At 45.8% G+C, this 10,473-nt stretch overlaps 1 pseudogene; it reads left to right on the forward strand.

Annotated features, from left to right (window-relative positions):
* The first annotated feature begins 7,007 nt into the window (after positions 1-7,007).
* On the forward strand, positions 7,008-7,129 carry LOC136638168 (5S ribosomal RNA; annotated as a pseudogene).
* The last annotated feature ends 3,344 nt before the right edge of the window (positions 7,130-10,473 follow it).

A 10,473-nucleotide genomic window follows, 5' to 3' on the forward strand; every position in this document is an offset into this window, starting at 1 on the left:
ATTTCCGGCTGCTGAAGGTCTTCTTGGGATAAGACGATATTTGTCCCCTTGCCCCAGGGTAAGCTCCTGTAATTTAAGAACATAAGAACAGCCCCACTGGATCAGGCCATAGGCCCATCTAGTCCAGCTTCCTGTATCTCACAGCGGCCCACCAAATGCCCCAGGGAGCACACCAGATAACAAGAGACCTCAACCTGGTGCCCTCCCTTGCATCTGGTATTCTGACATAGCCCATTTCTAAAATCAGGAGGTTGCGCATACACATCATGGCTTGTACCCCGTAATGGATTTTTCCTCCAGAAACTTGTCCAATCCCCTTTTAAAGGTGTCCAGGCTAGACGCCATCACCACATCCTGTGGCAAGGAGTTCCACAGACCAACCACACGCTGAGTAAAGAAATATTTTCTTTTGTCTGTTCTAACTCTCCCAACACTCAATTTTAGTGGATGTCCCCTGGTTCTGGTATTATGTGAGAGTGTAAAGAGCATCTCCCTATCCACTCTGTCCATCCCTTGCATAATTTTGTATGTCTCAATTTCAATGGGTCAACTCAGATCTGACCCAGTGATATCACTGGTGCAAGTCCATGTTGATCCACCCATGCCCATGCCCATCCCTACCCTGTCCTGCCTTTCCCTCACCCTGATTAATTCATGGATATGTGAGAACACTACATACCAAACAATAGTAAGCAATATACTGATGAGTTATAACTCCCTGGAAAGGAAAACTCACAGCCCAATCCTATCGGGGACTAGGCTGTACTGTGGAGCCTTTTGTATCAGTGGAAACGAGTTTCCCTGTCAAGAAGTGGCCACCAACAGAGCACACAATGCTCTGCTGGTGACCATTTTGAAAGTGCTGCCACAAGAGGAGGCAGCACTCCCCATTCATTGCTGGTTCGCATCATACCCGCTGGACCAGGTAAGGCAGCAGTGGGGTGGGGAGGGGCGAGGAGGAGAGGAAGAGGAGGAGAAACTGTGTGAGGATGGGAGGAATGGGAGGCTGCAGGAGGGAGGGCGGATCTGACAGCAATGGCATGCACAGGATTCTATCCCCTCATTAGAGCCTCCCCACCCCATTTTTCTCCTCCAACTTGCACCAGCTAAAGAGCTGGCACATGTCTGAGGAGACCCATTGCAGAGTGGGAGGCTTACGGAGGGGTACAGTATCCTCTTTCCCCTCTGAAGCCTCCCAGGGGACCTCTGAAGGGTATAGTGTGCTCCTTTTCAGTGCAGCTGCAATTTTGGTGGGAGGGAGGGAAGGAAAGGACTGGCCTTAAAATGATGAAACAACAAGTTGAACTCATATGAGGATTGTATCTGATTACCGGTCAGTATAGACCTAGGACTATGGACACATATAGATTGAACCACTTACACATACTTCTGTTGAATCTGTTCCCTTCATGTCTCTCGCATAGACTGTCTCATCCTGAGGCCTTCTGAGCCAAGCTCTAAAAGAGGCAGTGCACCACACTGATACTCAGGACAAAGAGGAAAAGGCATTGAGTTGTGTTTCCTGTTCCTAACACTTCTTCAGGTCATCTAACATCAGTATGAAGAAAGAGCAGGAAAATGCTCACTGCCACAATATTCCATAGTAGGGTAAAACTAGACATTGAGATGCTGTTTTGGGTGACACCCCATTGTCTTCTTCACCATCAGAGGCTCTACATCAAGAATAAGGCTTAATTTAAGCTGACATCCTATACACTTACATGTAGATAGAGGGTGAGTTCTGAAGTCAATGGGACTTGACTTACTTCTGAGAAAGCATGCCTGAATTTTTTAGAAAGGCCTCTTCTTCTCCCAAGGCTTTCAGTGCTTTGGATAAAAATAGCATGCAGTTATTATTCTGTGACTATATTACAGTTCCTTTCCTTGCTGAGGTTCACATGGGCAGACCAAAAGACTGAGTATTGTTCCCCGCCCCTCCTAATCACACTGGTTACTTTTTCCATTAGGCTGGGTTGAACTCCAAGGAAATTTTCAGAGGCAAGTATTAAAACTGAAAAATTGTTAGCACCCAGGCTAATAAACTCAGACATATTCATTCTTGTCATCTTACTAAGCAGTTAACACGAGGCCAGTGGACACTAATGAGCTATTTTGTAGACTTATAAAAGTCATTTATATGGGTGCAAGGTTTCCACCACCAGAGCGAAGACACACGGCATTAGACATTCATGTCCTGCTTCTCATTTCACGTCAAGTAATGTCCAAACCTTGCATTTTCTGACTCCTTCATGATAATTAAAGGATGTGATCAATCAAAGCGCTATGTTATGAAACAAAAGGGGGAAGGGGAAAATCCTTTTGTGGAAAAAGGATGAGATGATCCCACCAATTCTTTTTGTATCATTTACTCAGAATAATCTGTTGGATAAATGGAAATAATTAATGACAATGACTCAAATATCCAAAGCACCCAACATCATTGCTTCAACAAACCTTACAACAGACTTTTCTGTTAAGACAGTATTATTGTCATTGCATTGCAGAGATTAAGAGAATCATGGCTTGTTTATATACTTAATAATAAATAATAATAAACTTTATTTATATCCCACCCTTCTCCCTAAAGGGACCCAGGGCGGCTAACAACATGTAAAAAAACACATTTAAAAACATAAATTAAGACAAATAGCAGATAAAAACATTAAAAACACATTAACAGAGACCTTAAAAAACAGTAGTCAGATTAAAAGACAGAATAAAAAGAGTACAAAAGAGCAAGTAACAGAGGAATCAGGCCTGTAAAAACTACAAAATGTGTAAAAGATGTTAAAAAGGCCAAAGACTCAGAAGGCTTTTGTAAACAGCAGTGTCTTCAGGCCTCGCTGGAAACTCTCAAGAGAGGGAGCCATTCTCAAGTCAAGGGGAAGGGAGTTCCATAATGTTGGTGCCACTACTGAGAAGGCCCTATTTCTTGCAGCTGCCCCCCAGATCTCCTTGGGTGGCGGCACTTGTAAAAAGGCCTTCTCTGATGACCTGAGAGGGCGAGCCGCATTGTACAGGAGTAGGCGGTCTCTAAGATATCCTGGCCCAGAGAAGTATAGGGCTTTAAAGGTCAAAACCAGCACCTTGAATTGGGCCCGGAAACGAATGGGCAGCCAATGTAGCCCCCGGAGAAGCGGACTGACAGAGTCAAACCGCCTAGCTCCAGTGACCACACGGGCTGCCGCATTCTGCACCAATTGCAGTTTCCGAACCGTCTTCAGGGGCAGCCCCACATAGAGCGCGTTACAATAATCTAACCTCGATGTCACTGTGGCATGGATCACCGTGGCCAGGTCTGCATGATCCAAGTACGGCCACAGCTGGCGCACCAGCCGAAGCTGAGCGAAGGCCCCCCTAGCCACAGCCGCCACCTGGGAATCCAGGAGCAGCTGCGAGTCCAGGAGGACCCCCAAGCTGCGAACCTGCTCCTTCAGAGGGAGTGCAACCCCATTCAGAGCAAGCCGATAATCCAGCACCTGCATCGAGGATTTCCGAACCAAGAGAGCCTCTGTCTTATCCGGATTTAATTTCAGCTTGTTAGCCCCCATCCAGATCCTTACTGCTTCCAGACAGCGCTCCAGGCCCTCAACCGCCACCCTGGAATCTGGAGGAAAGGAGAGATAGAGCTGGGTGTCATCAGCATATTGATGCACCTCACTCCAAACCCCTGGATGACCTCTCCCAGCGGTTTCATGTAGATATTAAATAGCAAGGGGGACAGAATTGAACCCTGTGGCACCCCGCACCTCAAAGGCCAGGGTGTCGAACAGGCATCCCCCAGCACCACCATCTGGGACCGACCCTCCAAGTAGGAGCGGAACCACTGCAAAACAGTGCCTCCAACTCCCAACTCGGCCAGTCGGCCCAGAAGGATACCATGGTCGATGGTATCGAAAGCTGCTGAGAGGTCCAGCAGGACCAACAGGGATGCACTCCCCCTGTCCAGTCCCCGGCGTAGGTCATCCACCAAGGCAACCAGGGCAGTTTCCGTTCCGAAGCCCGGCCTGAAACCAGATTGAAAAGGATCCAGATAATCCGCTTCATCCAAGACCCTCTGGAGTTGGGTCGCCACCACCCGCTCAATTACCTTGCCCAGAAACGGGATGTTGGAGACTGGCCAGTAGTTATTCAACATAGTGGAATCCAGGGAGGGCTTTTTCAGGAGGGGGCGAACCACCGCCCGCTTCAAGGTGAGCGGCAACGTCCCCTCCACCAAGGAAGAATTGACCACCCTCCCCGTCCACTCAGCCAGTCCCCCCCCCCCCGGGCAGCTCTAATCAGCCAAGCTGGGCAAGGGTCAAACAGGCAGGCAGACAGCCTCACACTCCAAAGGAGTCTGTCCACATCCTCAGGCTGCACAAGCTGAAAAGAATCCCACAACACTGGACAAACAGTTGCCAAGGGGACATCATCAGACATTGTCAACGTGGCATCCAAGTCGCAACGAAGACGATCGATTCTATCTGCAAAATGTTGGGCAAACACATTGCAGCGGCTGACCGTGTATTCCTCCTGGACTACCGGAGGGGCCTGATGAAGGAGGCCCTGCACCACACGGAACAGCTCTGCCGGACAGCTATCAGCAGATGCAATGGTAGCAGAGAAGAACGATCTCTTCGCTGCTACCACCGCCATGGAGTAGGTTCTATAATGAGCTCTACTCCGTGTTCGATCGGATTCATCGCGAGTTTTCTGCCACCGTCACTCTAGACACCTGCCCTGCCGCTTCATCATTCGCAGCTCCTCAGTGAACCAAGGAGCCGCTCCGAGTCTGTGACGTGGCAGAGGTCGCTCCGGAGCAATCTCATCTACAACCCTGGACATTTCCCCATTCCAGAGGTCGACCAGGGTCACAGATGAGGCGCCAGTCTTGGCAGTGGGAAAATCCCCCAGGGCCCTCAGGAAACCTTCAGGATCCATTAGCCTCCGGGGGCGGACCATAGAAAACGGCCCCCAGCCTCTGTGAAAGTAGGAAGTCGCAACAAGCCTAAACCCTACCAGGAACTGATCTGTCCATGACAACGGAGTGATCTTGACCTCCTCTATATCCAGATCGCTGCCCCCATGCCCAGCTGTGAACACCAGGTCCAATACATGTCCTCTACTTAAATGAGTCTTGGTAGAGGGGAGATTGTAATAAGGGAATATTTTATCACAACAGTATTTTTCAGGGGCTGGTTGTCCTGGTGAGCACTGCAGAATTTTGACTCTACCCCTAAAAAGTCACAGCTGTCTCAGGTCAGGTTAAGCTGCTGCTTTGTGGGGTAAATTGATGAGGGAATGGATTTGTGTAGTGCATCTGCCACCTCTCACCAATCTGCCACCTGGCCAGTGCTTCACTTGACTGATTGCTTCCTAGGTTGGTCAGCCATACGGCTATTGCTACTCTTTGTCTTGTATATAATGGAGTTAGTTAGGGGTGTTGACTTAGAGTGTCTCCCAGGATGCACTCTAGGCCACCAGTCCACACTTCCTCCATCACTTCCTTTTCCTGTTCCTCATTACCTCTTCCACTTGAAAAGACAAAGTGGGATTTGGGGGAGGATCCAGGAAGAGGAAATTAAGACAAGGGAAAGTGGAAGATTGGAAACATTTGTGCAAATTTGGGAGAAAAGATCAGGTGCAAGGGGACAAGAAGAAATCAGAATTATGGGGAAAAAAATGTGAAGTACATTTAGCACACAGTGGAGATAAAAGGTATTTTTAGTTTACTTTTAGGCAACTAGTTGTCTCAGGTATCAGACAGGCTTAAGCCAGGTCTGTGAGGTTGAGGCTGATGGAACTGGATTTGCTGTTTGGGGTTTCTGCAACTTGGCCAATCGATTAGTGGCCAGAGTGGCTGCAGATATTTAAAGTGATTGAACCTATACAATTTGCTATATGTACACTCACACTGCACCCTTCTTTCCTAGCTCCACTCTTTCTTTCATGGTCCGTTTTGCCAATCACATGGGGGATGCAGTTCATTCAACCAGCATCTCTCCATGTGCTTTGACCCTGCTTTGAAACCACACGATTGGTAAAAGTAACACAGGAATAAAGTCAGGACATATACACACCACACATGCATATATTGCTAATCCTGTGAGATCAGTTCATGTGCTATAGAATTGTTCGAATGGCCCATTAATCATTGTACAGTTGTATTAATTACAGACGCAACTGTTGGTAGCTCCATGATGAGTGTATGCTTAGTGGCAAACCTGAGAACACTTCTTCATAGTGTGTGAAAAAGCCCTTAGACTGCAATCCTAGGCATGCTTACCTGGGAGTAAGCCCCATTGAACTCAATGGGACTTACTTTAGAGTAGACACACATAGAATTTGGCTGTTAGTCACTAATATACTATATTAGGTCTCAGTATGAGCATGAAAAGAAAATGAGTGTTTCTTTTATACAGATCAGTTGTCTAGGTCAAAGTCAGCTCCCCCTTTCAGTGGTTTACTTAAGCACCATCAAGTAAAGTGGGTTAAGTGCTAATCACTTCTCTTTAGATGCTTTGGTTTGAGAATAATTCACCTGAAAAAAGTTTATATAGTTCATTTCCTCAGCTGCCCAAAAGAGAGCATATTTTGATTTTAAAACAATGAATGTAGTTTCCTATGGTTGGGAAACAAGAACATTTAATTTTATTTAACAAATATGCTAAATAAAACACTGGAGTGACAAGGCCACAATGACACCTTCACTAATTAAATGTTAACAACTGAAGGGCAGCACCGAGCATCTCTGTGTCACAAAAGAAGCTAACTTTCTCTATCACCTTCGTAGTAATTGCCAGTGCTTGCCTGTTCTTTGCACAGTTAAGCAACACCACATTTGGATTCAGATGGTGTGATGGCACAACATAAAGGCCTCAGAGTCTAATAAAACCCAGGTGACAAGTGCCAGCTTTAAAGAAAAAAAAAGAGCTATGTTCTATTCCAGTGTTTCTCAAACTGTGAGTTGGGGCTCACTAGGTGGGTCGCGAGCCAATTTTAGGCCGTTCATTTCAATATTTTATTTTAATAGACTTGATGCTACCATGGACATACCCGATCTCGTCTGATCTCGGAAGCTAAGCAGGGTCAGGCCTGGTTAGTACTTGGATGGGAGACCGCCTGGGAATACTGGGTGCTGTAGGCTTATACCATAGTCTTTCGAGACTGAAGGTTGCCAACCCATGAGGAATGTGACTGCATCTGGAGAAATGTGACAGATCTGTACTTTTAACAGGCCACACTGTATATGCTTTTAACAATGATAGTAACTGGGACCTAGCCCTGTGTAAGTGTGGGTAGGATTATAGCCTAGGGCTGTTAAAAATTTCCTGCTTGATGATGTCATTTCCGGTCATGACATCACTTGCTATGAGTCCTAACAGATTCTCATTCTAAAAAGTGGTTTCTGTTGTAAAAAATTGAGAATCACAGTTCTATTCCTATGTGAGCCTTGCAATGCTGGAACTTGTATTCCAGTAATGCAAGGCCATTTGCGGCAGTGTGAAAACTGGTCCTTAAGTGTATTCCTCCAGACTGCATTCAGCATCATGGCTATCTAGTTCTACCCAAAGGGTTACTTGAGACATTAAACTTTTTTCTTCTAAATAAGTACAAGTGATGTTAATGAGAGTTACTCCATTTTGATTCAGAGCTTCCATGATGACCGAAGGATGACATTTGTATGTGTACACTGTCAGATTCTGTCTCCTGAATTGCTCAAAAACAGGTGTAGGAGTTGAACTGTTTGACCTATACTACCTTGCTCAGTGGTCAAACCACGGAGCAAGCTAACCGCCAAACTTCAAAGCAGCTTACAGAGGAAGTTACCCACGTAAGCAAAATATCAAAACAAGAAGGGGGCTTTTTTGTATTCTAATGCATTTGAAATGCTATAAATTGTAATCACTCGTATGCCCTTACGAGTTCCTTAGTAACAGCCCATGTCACTGACAGCTCCTCTTTGAATTCAAAGAATAAATGGTTTACCTTGCCATTCCACCTTTCAACTCAGCCTTATTTCTGTACAACCATCCTGGGAAAGTGGGCTCAGAGGAGGGAGACCCCCTCCTCTCACCAACAGTGAGAACAATAACCTCTTTGTACATAATGTCAATTTTAAGAAGCAGGTCTTGCTCTGTTTCTTCAAACTAACATAGTTAGTTTACTATGGGTGCAATCCTAACCCACTTTCCAGTACTGACTTAAGGGCAATGCAGCCCTGGGGGAAAGAGAACAAACATTCCCTTACTTTGAGGAGGCTTCTGTGAGTACCACTCAACTGCAGGATGCACCACATATCCGATTGGCACAGCTATGCAAGCCAGCTGCAGACCTCTGCAGCCCTGTGCCTGGGGCAAAGCTCCACGATGGTGCCCCCCATGGGTTATCACCACCCTCTGCGCAGAAATCTGCCCTCCCCTACTCACCAGAGGCTCACAGAGCCTTGCGCGTCCTTCTCTCACATCAGAGAAACCTCTCTGAGGTTCCCCGACGCTATAAACTGTGCTTCTGGCAAACCGGAAGCACAGTTTCCACCCCCGTCAGGAGCATCAGAGAGGTTTCCACTGGGTCCTAGAAGCTGGTGCCTGGGGCATTTGCCCAGGGAAGTCTATGGGAGGTACGTAACTGATGCAAGTGCTGGAAAATTGGTTAGGATTTGGGCCTACATTTCACACAATATGCAGTTTTTAATAGCAAAATAAGACAACCCTGTAGAAAATGTCTGTGTAATTTTTACTTACCTCCTGGTAGGCTGCCTGATTGCCAGTGTGTCTCCTTGAACCCATGCCAGCTGTTTTGCTGGCATAGGTCTGAGGAGAGGAAGGGAGTGGGTCCAGGTTGGGAAAGAGGAATAGGATCCAATGTACATAACTGCCACCAATCCCACCCTTCTCCCATTCCCGCCCCGCCCCGACCTGACCTGCTACTACCTTACCTGCTCTGGTGTGTGCTGGAGTTATTGATGGCACTCCCACAGAGCTGCTGGCCATTTGTGCCAAGCTACTCTGACACACTTGGCAGCAGTGTGCCATTTGCAATGCTGATGTAGTCTTTACAGCAGTGGATTGCAAGATCTGTTGTTGTAAAGGTCCCCTAGGACTGGGCTGTTAAGCATGTAATATATTCATTATATAGCTGATATGCCATAATAAAATTCCAATGATAGCTCTTCATTGAGTATTAACTAGAGAAAGTTAGATAGTACTTCACTCTCAATGAATCAGTGAGATAAGACTCATAATCATAAACATGCATACCAGGAAATCTCATATAATTCCGGAAGAATTGCTTCAAGTAAATATATTCCATATCAGGCTGTTAAGCCCCATTGACTTCAATGTAACTGTTGTCCCTAAAGCCCAGATCTTTAATTTTTTTCCCCCTTCCATGGCAAAAAAAATAAAAAATAAATTCATTTCAGGTATAAAAGGAGGAAATATATTCACAGAAATGTAGTGAAAGCATGAGGTAATCTCAAGGGTCCTTCCTAGTTTTGAAACAGTTGCATAAGAAAGGGGGAGTGTGGCAAAAGAGCAATTTTATGAGTCTTCCTTTTCAGGTCAGGGATTGTGATGCTGAAATGGTATGGGAAAGCAATGAATAGCAGCAAAAAGCACCACCAGGGAGACCGACCAATTCTTGAAGTGAGTGTTTGTCATCTTTCTACGACTTGGAAGTGAAAGCACATGAAATATTCCTCTTGCCCGTGTCCAAGTCAAATGATAGATGTGTCAAGAATGTGCTTCACACACAGCTGAAGTCTCTTGCCGAATGTTTTCCACTCCTTCAACCTCAATTTCCTTCAGATTCCACAGGTTTTGTAGAAAAGAAATTCTCCCTTGGAGAATGGACAACTAATATGCAGAGTGATGATCTCGCTGCTGGAGCACCCAATACTTCTGTTGCATAATTAGGAGTACCTAACTGATGCATTAAAAATTGTGGTTCCATTTGTTATGCAATGGAAGACAGGAAAGCAAACAAAAAAATTTAGACTTGGTTGCTTAAATTGTTAGATTTCCTGCTTGGAGCCCAGTGAGATCTTTTGGTGAGAAATTCTGGATTGATGAATGAGGTAACAATCCATCTTTACAAATTTACTCTCCTCAGATTACTTTTATGGAATAGAGATTACAAGCATTAGTGTTAGCGCAGGGTGCAAATTACTTCCATGCACTGATGTTTTTGGGGTGGCAAAACAGTTTTTTTCAGGTGCCTGGCTACTGTTGTAAAGCAGCTGCTCCTCCTCATCTTCAGAGCCAGTCCCGACTACAAAAACTGGATCAAAGCTGAATTTCCATTAATATTTACCATTTGTATAGCAATTTTCAGAGTGCAAAGCACTCCTGTTGATGTAATTTTCAACAAAACAACAATCCTGTATGTCAGTGGTTCCCAAACTGGTGGGTCATGACCCACTAGCCAGGGTAGCACTTGTCCCTGCCCCCTTAAGCAGTGGGGAGGGAAGGTAGCAATGTGGTCCCCAGG

This window comes from Tiliqua scincoides, chromosome 1 (assembly GCF_035046505.1).
Source record: "Tiliqua scincoides isolate rTilSci1 chromosome 1, rTilSci1.hap2, whole genome shotgun sequence".
Lineage (NCBI taxonomy): Eukaryota > Metazoa > Chordata > Lepidosauria > Squamata > Scincidae > Tiliqua > Tiliqua scincoides.